The sequence below is a fragment of the Copadichromis virginalis genome, linkage group LG7 (genome assembly GCF_057382275.1).
Source record: "Copadichromis virginalis isolate Kocher_CV1m ecotype Utaka linkage group LG7, C_Virginalis_male_GT1.1, whole genome shotgun sequence".
In the NCBI taxonomy this organism is placed as follows: domain Eukaryota; kingdom Metazoa; phylum Chordata; class Actinopteri; order Cichliformes; family Cichlidae; genus Copadichromis; species Copadichromis virginalis.
In genome coordinates this window covers 24,087,371-24,101,570 of record NC_140624.1, presented here as the reverse complement: position 1 = coordinate 24,101,570, position 14,200 = coordinate 24,087,371, and the positions used below count along the sequence as shown (strand labels likewise).

General features: G+C 38.3%; 1 protein-coding gene across 2 annotated transcripts in view; it reads left to right on the top strand.

The window, feature by feature from the left end:
- Positions 1-14,200, top strand: part of LOC146705070 (alpha-1,3-mannosyl-glycoprotein 4-beta-N-acetylglucosaminyltransferase C-like) — a 148,166-nt gene that overhangs the window by 70,977 nt on the left and 62,989 nt on the right. For both annotated transcript variants that reach the window (XM_085462625.1, XM_085462624.1), the window contains one exon: positions 6,873-6,943. The gene's annotated coding sequence lies outside the window, so the exon portion shown is untranslated. The remainder of the gene's footprint in view (positions 1-6,872; positions 6,944-14,200) is intronic.

Here is a 14,200-nt window from a genome sequence, read left to right as displayed (position 1 = left end):
ACAGCAGTGAACATGAACTCTGTGTCAAATACTGAGCTTCAGTACAGATTCAAGTTGCAGTTATTTATATGTCTTATCACCTTAAATCTTCACTCAAAGACAAGTATCTTTGACAGTGCATATATAGGTGTATCATATATAAGAGACAAATGTTGTTCCTTCAGTATGTTGGCATTACTAAATTTGGCTCATTGCTTACATATATTTATAAAAAGAAAACATACAAGCTGTGATAACTGTTTCTGATAAAATGAAGAGTAGACTGATATATGAAATATTCCTTTATTGGGTGAGAAAATCAGACCATGTCATAACTGCTTTAAGTCATACAGAATAGATATCAGAGCCTTAAACAGGCTGGCTTCTGCTAAATGGGTCAAACTGGGCAGAAAGTATACAAACACATAACATCCTTATAGAATATGATGTAACACTATAGATCAACTTACCTCAGAATATATAAAGCATATAAACAATTACAGCAATATGATGCAACAAACACAGCAGTGCTACTGATCCAAAATACTCAAAGCTTCATAGAACTGAAACAAACATTTATTTTTAGCTCCATTCTGCTGCTGATACATACTTTAGGTTTCTAAACATTACACTTGTTGCTGCCTTTCATAGTGTGTAACCTGAAGGCCCTGAGTACTTTCTCCCACACTGAAAACACTGGGATGATCAAATTATTTGAACATTACCTAATAAGACTAATTCAGGACAGACAATTAGTTATTTTAAACTTTTCTAGCAGTCCTTCACAAACAGGGAACAGTCTGTCTATTCTCTCCATCTGTCAGCTGCTGCTGGCTCTTCCTCCTCCTCTTCCTCACACACTGTTGAGTTTGTCCTGGTGGATCATCAGGGGCGCAAAGCCTCACAGATGATGTGCAGCAGTGTGTCCCTCAGTCTGTCCTCACTCTGGACACTTGCAGGTGTCACACATGGAAATCAAATGTGTGATAAGCTGCAGGATTCAAACACAAGTGTAACTTATAAGCACATGTTCATACTTTTATTACACAATCAGAGAGAAAGAAAAAGAGAGCGAGTGCAGGACAGACAGACAGGTGACAGTCTCAGGTGTACACACTGCTACAAAACAGCACAAAAGAAGGAGGATTTAGTGTTTGTGTTATTAAGAAACAAGAAGAGTTCCCAGATGGTGCAGTGGACACATGTGTGACCCCTGTGATTAAAGCATCTTTCTTTCAGCTTAACGAGTGAACCGTCAGCTCGTTCAAACACACGTTAAAGTCTGTTTGGCTCGACACCACCGAACAGAGGCAGCAATATAACATAGCTAACATTAACAGTGCAGTGGATCCTGCTTGTGCCGTGATATTCAGGACTGCAAACCGAGCAGCATCACTGACTTTCAGCTTGTTGTGTTTGTGGATATATGACTGACTTTAATTAGCCACAAAATCATCACAATCTCTGTAAGATTAAGGTCGACTATATATATATTTTTTGAAGTAAAGGCTTTAAAACCAAGTTAATTCTGAAAGTACAGACATCGCTAATGTCACATAACTTTCCCGACATGTGGCCAACAAGAATGGTTTAATGTTCTTCATTAAAAAAATATTTGCGCATAAATAAGTGACATAATATTCAGTACTTACTTCTGAAAGTTTACTCTTCCTCCGCTCCGCTTCCACCGTTTTTTTTTCGGCAAAATTATCCACACCACCACCGCACTATGAAGTCTGGGATATGTTGGGCCATGAAGGCTACACTGACCCATCCTTAAAATTCAGGGAAATTAAGGACGCATTTGAGGGCCGCATTTCGAGCAGCCTTTGAATTGGGAAAGCCTTCTCTTGTGGCTGTGACGTAATCGGCCTTAAAATGCGGCCTTTAAGGCTGCAAACCCCAAATCCGGTCATTGGTACTTCCTGGCTTGTGTAGTTACTAGGTAACAAAAGCTCAACACTGCCTCTAGCGTCCTGGAGCACTTCCGTTGTGTTTTGGAATTTGCATGTGTTTTTGAGTTTGCAAGTGTTTTGGAGTTTGCAAGTGTTTTGGAGTTTGTACATGTTTTGGAGTTTGCATGTGTTTTTTAGTTTGCAAGTGTTTTGGATTTTGCAAGTGTTTTGGAGTTTGTACGTGTTTTGGAGTTTGCATGTGTTTTTTAGTTTGCAAGTGTTTTGGAGTTTGCATGTGTTTTGGAATTTGCATGTGTTTTGGAGTTTGCATGTGCTTTGGAGTTTGTACATGTTTTGGAGTTTTATGGAGTTAAATCAGGGCCATAATGTTTGTGTAGTTAAAAGAAAAATTTGAAATCAAAAATATGTAAACTGAAAGCAAAAGTCACATTTTTCGAGTGAACTTTTTAAAAGAAAGAGTTGGATTTAAAATAAAATCAAACGTTTTGAATATTTGTATTAACTGAAAACCCAATGGTTCTTTTATCTATTTCTCTGAGTAGACTTTATTTAAAAATTTTCAGTAATCTTTTTTTCATTATTATTATTTTTAAAAAAATCTATTCAGTCTCAGATTACATTTTTTCAGATTCAGATCTTTTAAATTAATGTACAAAAAAAAATTCTTCAGGTTGTATTCTTGTACAGCACTTTGGTCAACGCTCCTGTTGTAATTAAATGTGCTATATAAGTAATTAAACTATTAACTAAACTAAACTAACAAATGTTTTCTTACACAGTGCATGTGCTAACTGCTAGCTTAACTGTAGCTTAACACAAAGGAGCTTGCAAAGAAAAGCGTCTGGACTTCTTTAAGTTGCTTGAAGACGTTTCACCTCTCATCCAAGAAGCTTCTTCAGTTCTAAGGTCAAATGGTGGAGAGTCCCAGATATAAACCTAGTGGGAGTAACCCCCCACAGAGGGACAAAAGGACCCCCTGATGATCCTCTAATCGCCTGAGCCAAGGTGTGAAACTGGGTGTGGGTCCCAATCAGCCAGAGTTTCGGGTGTGTTCATTGTGAAACCTGGCCCCACCTTATCATGCGAATTCCTGAGGTCAGTCCAGACGCTTTTTTTTGCACACACCCGAAACTCTGGCTGATTGGGACCCACACCCAGTTTCACACCTTGGCTCAGGCGATTAGAGGATCATCAGGGGGTCCTTTTGTCCCTCTGTGGGGGGTTACTCCCACTAGGTTTATATCTGGGACTCTCCACCATTTGACCTTAGAACTGAAGAAGCTTCTCGGATGAGAGGTGAAACGTCTTCAAGCAACTTAAAGAAGTCCAGACGCTTTTCTTTGCAAGCTCCTTTGACTACGATGACCTGGATGACTGAGAACCTTCACAGACATGTAGCTTAACACATTAACTGTAAGAGCTTCGGAATGATTTTAATGCTGTATAAACTATAGTATGTTAAGATTTTTGTGTTTTTAAATCTAGTGTCAATGTTATATTTGTCATGATTTAAGAAGCTGTCAATTGCATAAAACTATCAGCAGTCAATCATTAAAAAGCTGGGTGTGTCGCAGTCACATCCAGCAGGTAAGTGAGTGGGCTCTTGCTCCAAAAATGCAAGATAGCCCCCATAAGATCCGACATCACAGTTTATAATTTGAGACAGTATGTTGATTCAGTCGCAAGGAAAATGCTGCCTCTAGAAATACAGAAAAGAGAATGCTGCACAAAAGAACTCACCAGATGGACTGGTTTTCTTCTGTTTAAACAGTACCTCTAAAGCATGTGCTACTTAATCTCAAGAATCTGCAGCTAATTTTTGCAACCAATCACCATGCACACACCCATCTATAACTGAATGTGTGCACATAAGGATGAAAGCAGGCAGATTTAACTTTTAAAAAGGTTGCAAATATATAATTCTAGTTATGTAGTTCGTTGTTATGATGTAGGTTTAACAATACTGATTCTGGTCCGGTGAGATCTTTTAAAAGCTTTTTTTTTAAAAGAACTGGTTGTGATATTTTTCTTCACATAAGGCTGTTCTGTTGTGTTCATAACTATCTATCTCCTCTTTTTTATTTGTATTTCTTTCTACATTGTAGATACAAACTGAAGATGTGAAATATATCAAGTAAGATATATGGAATAATGTAGCAAAGAAAAAATTAATAAATAACTCTAATAATAACTAAATATGTCTTATATTTTAGATTCCTGAACGTAGTCACCCTTTGCTTTTTTGACAGCACTGCAAACCCTTGGCTTTCTCTCAATTAGCTTCATGATGTAGTTGCCTGAAATGGTTTTAATTTCACAGGTGTGCCTTGTTAGGGTGTTTGTGGAATTTCTTGCCTTCTTAAAGGGGTTGGAACCATCGGTTGTGTTGTGCAAAAGTGCATAATCTGAAGAGATTTGTTTGGGCCAAGAAACACAAGGGATGAACATTGGACCAGTGGAAATCTGTTCTTTGGTCTGATTAGTCTAATTAAGATCTTTGGTTCCACCTGCTGTGTCTTTGTGTGACGCAGAAAAGGTGAACGGATGGTCTCAACATTCATGGTTCCCACCGTGAAGCAGGGAGCAGGATGTGGGTTGGTGTGGGGATGCTTTGCTGGTGACACTGTTGGGGATTTATTCAAAATTGAAGGCACACTGAGCCGGCATGGCTACCACAGCTTCTGCAGCAACATGCCATCGCATCCAGTTTGCGTTTAGTTGGACCATCATTTATTTGTCAAGAGAATAATGACTCCAAACACACCTCCAGGCTGTGTAAAGGCTGTTTGACCAAGAAGGAGAGTGATGGAGTGCAGCACCAGATGGCCTGGCCTCCACAGTCACCTGACCTAAACCCAATCGAGATGGTTTGGGATTGGATGGGCTGCAGGGTGAAGGCAAAAGGGCCAACAAGTGCATCTCTGGGAACTCCTTCAAGACTAGGCAATTGCATTAACAAGCAGTTGAGCAGGTGTACAAAGTGGCTGGTGAATGCATATTGCTAATAAGCGCATTCCTGTGCCTACATTTAGACAACATCCACTTACCATAAAACAAAAGTTCTAGCATGCTGACTGCTAGAAATATGTTTTGTGTATCTGTGTATTTGTTACACCAGTGTGTAACAATATCACAGTAATAATAGCAATGTAAGACATGGAACATGTCTTTTTTGCATGTGTAGGTGTATGTGTTTTAATTTGTTTTGCTCATGAAACCCTCGCTAAAGGATATTTTCCTGAAAATGATAACCTTCAAGTATCCCCTTGGTATTTCTGAAGGTATTCTGAGGTGCTATCGTTCTGTTGCTCTGAATAAAGGGCAGTGGGTTGGGGGTATTATAAAGTGCAGATGAGTTGCTAAGGTAGGACTGTATGTGGGTGGTTGTCTCTCAGGAGTTTTTCTGGAAGCTATGGAGGTCACAGTAGAAAGGTGCAGTAAATATGCTTTGTGCCAGCACAATGTTGGGAGTAAAATCCTTCTCTGCTCACTCGATGAGAATATGATTTTTTGCACTGAAGCTTGCTTAATCCATCCCACATACCTTAGCTAAAAACAGTCAAGCCTCTATTTATCATTTGGTTCAGTTCAGTTTAAATTTTATATCTCCAAACCAGAGCATAAGTAAAATTTAGACACCTTACATATGTAAAGTCAAAAGACCCTAAATAATGGCAATGCACCCGTTAAAGATCCAAACTTTCTAACAGGAACGGACTACGGAGACCTTGCTAACAACTTGTACTAACAGGTGGAGAAATAATAACAACCTAACAGGGACAGCTCACAAATTTCTGACTTACAAGACATCACAAGGGTAGAGATTGTTACATTTTAAAATATATAAAACTGTGTTTTAGTATATTGCCATGGAATTAAACATTTCTGAGGTCTGATTGGTTCACAGTTGCATCCTTTATACCCTGACTGTAGATATTAATGCCACAGAAGAATAAAACACCATTAATTGTAATTGTAATTTACTTTTTACAAACATGCCTCAGGACAAAAGCTGTTAAGTGACAAATGCAAGTGTTCAAAGGTTATATAATTTTCACTCAGAACAGTGGAAAAGGAGCCTATTAAATTACTTGTGCATTTTACATTAAAAATCTCACATTATCTTACCTTGCAGAGAGATTGGGCTCAACTGATGGTCCCAGGGACATGCTAACAAGTAGCTCATTAGTTAGCAGTGATTGAAGCTACAAAATAAAATACACATAGCACCTTTAAAGCTTTCAGGCAGTTACAAAAACTGATCTGTCAGAGAGGTCCCTCTTAAAGACAGTAGCATTTTGTATAATTCTGAAGGTACTGCGCTCATTTCATTCTCCCTGACAGTAATCCCAGCCCTAACCCTTTAAAGAAAAACATCAGATCAACAGAAATCACACAAATTTGGATTTGAAACTGATTTTCGCCAAAATATGACATGTTTGTATCCCAGCGATTTAAACTGATACAATGTAATGTGTAAATAAAAATACTCCTAATATTGCAAAAATATATATGTAATGTCTATATAAATTATGTTTTAGAGGGAAAAAGGAAGGAAGAGTACTGTAGAAACAGTAACCACCTTAATTCTTGGGCCACAAAAACCAAGTGAGTGAGAAGCACTTTGTAAAATGAGGTCATCCCCACACATCCTTTGATCCCTCCATTCTTCATCTTGGAGGCAAGTGGCATATAAGAGGATCTATCTTTGTGAACAGTTTTGAGCCTCCAAAATTACAAACAAACTAAAGGCAGGGGATCGATACAGTGTGTCTCACAGAATGATGAAGTGGCACTTCAGAGGGTGAAAATCAATGTCGCGTTCCCTTTCTCTCCTTCTCCTCTCGCCATCCTTCTTTGTGGGTCCTAACCTAGCTTCACAGTCCTTATACCACGGTGTTAAAGTGTGTATGTTGCTTGGAGCTTGGTCTCACACTGTGATTTAATAGTCCTTTGTTTTTTTTTATTCCTTTTTAGCCTGGAAGACCCCTGCCACTATGATGTGTGAGCACACCCACCAATAATGGCCCATAGGATACACAGTGAAAGTAAGTGCTTCTGGTCTGATTTATGATTGGAATGTTCCTTCACCCTTTACTGTCCTTCTGAACCTCAGCTCATTTGTTGAGGCAGTATCGATCAGGATTACATAGCAATCATTAAATCATAGCATGGCACTTGACATGAAACTGCCAGCATGAAAGCAAATATTTAGTACAACACATGCACTGGACAAACAAGTTCATTTCTGTGCATTTTTATAGCTCATGAAGTGTTGGAAGTGAAGAAGCCATTTACAACTTTGGAAAAATAAAAGGAAGTTGATTATATATATTAAACAAAGAATTAACAAAGCTTCCCAAGGAGAAAATTGGATTTCAAGTGCTCTGGCAGTGGCTAGAAATTAATTGTAGCACTGTGGCAACTTTTGAAGATCGCATTCACAGCAGAAGGAAGCATATTTTGCCTCAATACTGGGACATTGTCCCCAAAGAAGTATAGGATTAGGTTTTGTTATGTGTTACTTACTGCTTGAGTTGAACAGTTTCAGTATCTGTTTTGCATTTACTGCTTTCGGTTAAGAAGGAGTTTTTCAATTACTGGAGCATGATTATATTTGGGTTGGGATTTTCAGGTTATGGCATAGACTAATGTACATCATTCATGTTTGTCTTAGTAATATTGTCTCAATATCAGTTCCCATTTAAATGTAGTACTTTTTGTGATGGATTCTATCAGAAACATTGGTAAGTTGTTTGATGAGCATGTACTGTACAAATATGTACAAAAAGAAAAAAACTGTCTAAAGTAGCTGACAGTTTGTGGTGTAGGTAAACATATGGCAGTTTCAGGCTGCTGGTTGGCACATCTGTAAATCTGATCAATATATTTATGGTCCTCACAAGGATTAGGGTTCATTGATTAGAACAAATATATCAAACTGAAGTAGTACAGGTAGTTAGTATAGATAGTGTGTAAACTGTTTGCCCACTTCCTGATTTCCTGTATTTTGTATGTTTGTCACACTTAATGTTTCAGCTCATAAAGCAAATTTAAATATTTAAATCACTTTTTCACACAGGGCCATGTAAGATTGGATTTTTGTTTCCCACTTAATCGTAAACAACTTCATTTAGAAACAGCATTTTTGTTTTTATTTGCGTTATCTTTGTCTGATATTTAAATGTGTTTGATGAGCTGAAAGATCTAAGTGGGACAAACACACAAAAAAAAGAAAAAAAAAAAGAAGCACAACTGTAGATTTCAGTTGTGGCCTGATGATACATCCCTATAGTTTCAAGAGGTTTTATCTAACAAAACCAGCAGGACGGTGTATGCAAAAAGAAAACATTGCCAGCATTGTGTACTGTGATTTACAGTTCTTGTAGTGATGAGTTATTATTTGCACTGATAACCGTGTCACTTCAACATCATCAACATTGTCTCAAAATTTCTTTAGTACCTTGAATGTAGTCATGTTCCCTTTTTCTTGTACAGTCTTTGCATTACTTGTCTCGATGTGTGGATGTATAGGACGTAATCTGCATGCACATAATCTGTATGAGTGAATGTATTCTGTGTTTGAGAGGAGTCTGCAATACTGTTCAGGGCGTTACTTGCTTTTGTGATGTTGGTGAGCTCTGAGACAGCCCCTGTTGGTGCTGGAAGGCAGCGCTGTCAGCTATCTTCCTGTCAGCCCTGCCTCAAGTTCTAGAGCTGAAAGATGAAGCCTGAGACAGGTATCCACGTAGTGAAGTAGTTGGGGGAAATAGATATGCATTTATCTTACTCCCCATCTATAGTTATCTATATACCGTATGTAGCTACAGAGTCTATTTGTCTTCTTTTGTTTGTCTTTGTCTCTCTCCAGGGGTGCAGCATGGGGTGAAAGGCTGCTGTGTTTCAGCAGTGAAATATTCATAGTATGTGCAGGGAGTTTGACGAGGAGCACTTGACACTTCCATAGTCACCACCCTCATTTTCATTTCCTCTCTGGCGCTGGCACTTTACCTCAGAGCTCCGCTGGTCTTTCATTCAACACTGTATTATAGAGGCTCAGTACATGATGAAAACAAGGCCACAGCACGCTGCTTTCACATTTCATCGCTGAGTGAATGTGATGTTAAACAAAGAAAAATACTGCATATTAGTGAATATTTTAGCTGTAAATCTCAAATATGAATTTTTATTACTATTCTCTGAAGGTTTTCATGGTAAAATTGTTCATTGAGATGCTTTTTGCCATCCCTCTTGTGCTGCGATAATAGCAACTTGGGAACATTTTCAGTTTAAATTCAAAACGGATGATATATTCAACATCGGTTGTACCTGACTTCCAACATTTCCCTGTCTTACATCATCAGTCAAAAAACTCAGCCAAACACACCCAGTTGGATTACAGGTTTAATTACAGAATATCACGATAAAATAGAAATAGAATTCATATTAACAAGACAGGATTGGTCTAGTGAAAAAAGTCTGACCTCTTTCTAAAGCTGCATTGCACCTTGCCCCTGAATTATGGAATTATTGATTTGGTGCGTCTCTGTAAAGAATTCAACATTTTCTACCTTTTTATTCTCTTGTATAGTGATAGTATCTTAACAGCATCTTATCTAAATATAGGCATCTATCCCAGAAATAAGGAAGTAACTCAACCAAAAAGGTTTCAATATAAATAACAATTTTTCCAGTTTAGATTTCTATAAAAATTCATGTGAGAAGGTTTAACAACAACAAACCACAGGATCATAAGCTCTTTTTTTAAGGAATTATGTGCAAAAATCTCATGTCATCTTTCATTTTTTTATATTTTGCTAATAAAATGGAAACTACCTGCTGTGATTTATTGAAACACCTGCAGACATGCATGGTACTAAACATATAAAGCAAAATATATAATATAGAAGTTTGTACTCATTGGCAGGCAGCATGGTGGCACGGTGGTTAGCACTGTTGCCGCACAGCAAGAAGGTCCTGAGTTCAATTCCACCATCAGGGCCGGGGTCTTTCTGTGTGGAGTTTGCATGTTCTCCCCGTGTCTGCGTGGGTTCCCTCCGGGTACTCCGGCTTCCTCCCACCGTCCAAAGACATGCAGTTTGTGGGGAAAGGTTAATTGGATAATCCAAATTGCCACTAGGTGTGAATGTGCGAGTGAATGTGAGTATGAATGGTTGTCTGTCCTTGTGTTTTAGCCCTGCGACAGACTGGCGACCTGTCCAGGGTGTACCCCGCCTCTCGCCCTATGACAGCTGGGATAGGCTCCAGCGCCCCCCGCCACCCTGAAAAGGATAAGCGGTAGCGAATGGATGGATGGATGGGTACTCATTGGAAATGCAAAAGTACTATTTTATCACTGTCAAACTGTTATCGTTTTTCATAGACTAAAGATATGGACAACAGAGAAGTACCTAGAGATACAGTTTTTATTTGGTTCTTTGCCAAGTTGTCCATTATGCATAGACACAACATTAGTTCATTCCTTGACTTAGGTGCTTTTTCTTGAATGATCTATAGGGCAGTGTTAAGTGGCTTAAACCAAAAACAGTGGTAAGGTACACAGAATGGACTAAAATGAGTAAAGAAGCAGTTATCAAAAAAATAAATAAAAAATTATGAGACTTTGTGGCTTTTTGGAAGCAAAATCTAAAGAAAGAGGGTTGACTCAGGAGATTTGCACATTACTGTATGTAAGTACTGTGTGTAAGACATTCTGTAAAATAAAGTTTTACATTTGACAGTATGTGCAACAGTTTCAGTTATTTCATTTTGTGTAAAGGCTCATGAAATTACATTTAATCTACTGATTTTTGTTAAGAGACCTGACATTTCCTTTAGTGTGTAAATGCATACAGATATGTTTCATGTCATAAACTCAAACCTCTTGTTTTACTTTATGCCCACTGCACAAAGTGATGCGGCTTCTTGAGCTAAAACAACAGTGAGCAGTTGGTCGGTGTGATTTTACCAACCTGCTGAGCATCGACAAAGACTGTCGAGCAGATAGTCAAGTTCATACATACACACTTGCACAAACTTCTCATAATGTGCCTGGCAACTTCTCTCAGTCCTGCTACCGTTCACAAACACACACACTTCCTCTTACAAAGCTCTTCACAATAAAATGAGCCATGTATAATGCAAATGCTCTTTTAAATGTATTAAACATATTGCACTCCTTTTAAAAGGAATTGCAAAAAATTTTCTGAAAACTTTCATCGTGATTATTTTACCATTATTATTACAAATTATAAGTTGATTGATAAAAATAAATAAACCAGTTAAAGAACAACAGGAAGATGTGAAATAACAGATAAAAAACAAAAACCCACATATACTGAATAAATCAATAGCCTAACACATAATAGTTCTTGTTTGTTTATACAAAATCAGTATTCATATGCATCATGTTGAAAACAACAATGTTGATATTTGTAAATAAAAAATATTACATTTATTAATCATGTAAATTTCCTGCACCTGTCATAGACGTCCACATGATGCCCAAAAAAATTACCCAGTCCAAAGTTCAAATGTTGAACATCTTGATGTCGAGGCTGTGTCATGGTTGCATGTCCAAATTGCGAAGTTCGGATGTCGTCTAGATGTCCAGAATTGGTCATGGACCAACGGACACAATATAGACACGTTTATCCAACGTCCATTGTTTAGCAGGTAGGAACCTGAGCCAATAGGTGTGCTATTTAAGCTGTTTTAGTCTGCTTACAGCTGCTGTGCATCTGCAACTCACTTTGCAACCCACTGCATCTGTATCTGTTGTAATCATTGTCACATCTGTTGTCACTGATGCCTGCTTTGTTGCTGCTGCTCTCTTTGCTTCGAGGCTTCCATGGTTTAACATGAAAGGCTGGTGAGGTCTGCTATCAGGACATCTTGTCAATATATACTTTTCACCAAATAAAAATAGCAGTCGACCATTCGCCTTTTGACTTAACTCTGACTTTTAGGTTTCCTGGGAACCTGTTGGGTGTCAAGTAAATATACTTCCAATTTAATTATATTTAGCTTCAAAGTTTTTCTGACTGTCAAATAATATTTAGTACAATAGTATTCATGTACACAAACAGCAGTATTACCTTTTTGACACTATCATGTTTTGCTAAGAGATGCTGTGCTTTTTTAGCAGGTGCTTTAGTCTTCTATCCATCCACTTTCGCTTAACAATACTCTCATCATTACAGGCAGATGTGAAATGTAAACATGAGATCCGAGGTTAAATGTCACATGATATTTCAATGCAAACTATAACGTGATATCTATCATATATTAGCATAGTTTCCTTTTTTTTATGACTCAGATTAGATTTTAATATACAACCCCCCCCCCCCCCCCAAAAAAAAAACCACCCAAAAGACAGCAGAATGGACATTCCCAGTAACAGCAACAGAACAAATTGAGAATCAATGCATATTTCCATCCCCCCCCCCCCCCCCCCAAAAAAAAAAAAAAGATGCCAACATTTCACATAGACCAGATTACAGCTATCCTATTTAGTCCGACCTTAACTACTTTAGCTGGATACGTCACTGACCTGTATGTAGAAAGTAGTTAGCCCACTTATCATTATAGTCGTCCAGTCTATTTAGCAGTCTATATGATAATCTTTCATAAGCTGCCACTTGTCCCAAAGAGGTATACCACTGAGAGAAGGTAGGAGTCGATGAGGCCTTCCACTCTTCCACCAACAGCTTCCTCCCCAGCATAATCGCCGTTTGTACCCAATGAGCAAGAGAAGTGGATAAGTGACTCAAAGCTGAAGGGTCTCCTAATACATAAAGACTGTTCATAAATGGGACCCCTTGACCTACAACCTTCTCTACTACAGTGTGAATATGAATCCAATAATCTTGGACTTTGGAGCACCCCCAGAGCAAATGTTAAAGTGTGCCACTTCCTTGCTGGCATTTCCAGCATGCATCATCAGTCGCTAGACCCACCTTATGTAACCGTGAGGGTGTCCAGTATACTCTATTTAAAATCTTAAATTGAACCAATCTTGAACGCAATTCGCGGGACATTTTTTTCAGATTCCTGAGGATGCCATTCCATTCCTCCACTGTAAAGTTGAGATTTAAGTCCATTTCCTACGTTCTTTTGAGGGACAGTGTGTTAGGATCAGAAGCTAATAAAAGCATTTTGTAATAAGCTGATGCCTCTTGTCCACGCCCAAAGGTTTTTTTTATTTCCTCCAGAAAGTCTCAGCTTAAAGGGAACTTTGCGAATGAACCACATGTATTGGCCATCAAATTTCTTAGTTGCAGGTATTTCCAAAATTCCTGTCTAGGTAAATCAAATTCTTCTGCAAGTTTTCCATGTGATTTAAATATACTATTTTTGTAAAGATCCCCCAACACTGTTATACCTCTCTGAAACCAGAGCTTCCAAAAGAAGGGTAGTTTAGCAATAGAAAGTTGGGGATTATACCAAATACCAGCAGATTGGTTAAGATATGGATCAAATGTGAATAATTTGGACATTCTTTTCCATACTTCTTTCAAATGAGAAAGTGCCGGATGTGATTGGATACGGGGGGACAAATTAGTTGATAAGCTATATAATGGTGTAAATGGCGAGCAAGCAGTACTTTCAATGGAAAACCAAGGAGGCGCTTTCTCAGGGGGTAAGAACCAATGTGCCAAATGCCAAAGAGAAAAAGCATAATGATATAAAAGTAGATTAGGCATCCCTAACCCACCTCTGTCCACTGGTTTCTGCTGTTTTCTCAGATTCAATCTAGGCTTTTTATTATTCCATATAAATGCCTTACAGAGCTGGTCAAATTGTTTGGTGTATTTCAAAGGAACATGAATTGGTAGAGCCTGCAACAAATAATTGAACTTAGGTGTACATACCATTTTGATTACGTTTACCTTTCCCCACATTGAGAGATACATCTGAGACCAACGCTCAATATTAATTTTCATATCGCTGAGTAAAGGTTCAAAATGTATCTTTATCAGGTCTGACAAATGAGGCGGGAAGGTGATGCCTAAATACTTAATGCCCTTCTGAGGCCAGGAAAACATACAGGTTTGAAAAAGTGACCTAGGACAATAACTAGTTAACGGAAGGGCCTCTGATTTGGTCCAATTCACCTTATAACCAGAAATAGCTGAAAACGTATTTATTATTGCCTGCAAGGAGTTTAAAGACTTTTCTGGGTCTGATATAAAAAGCAAAATGTCATCGGCGTAAAACATCAGTTTATGACAGTCTCCCCCTATACTGACACCTGGAAAATTGGGCTCCCTACGAATAGCCACTGCCAGCGGCTCAAGGGCCAG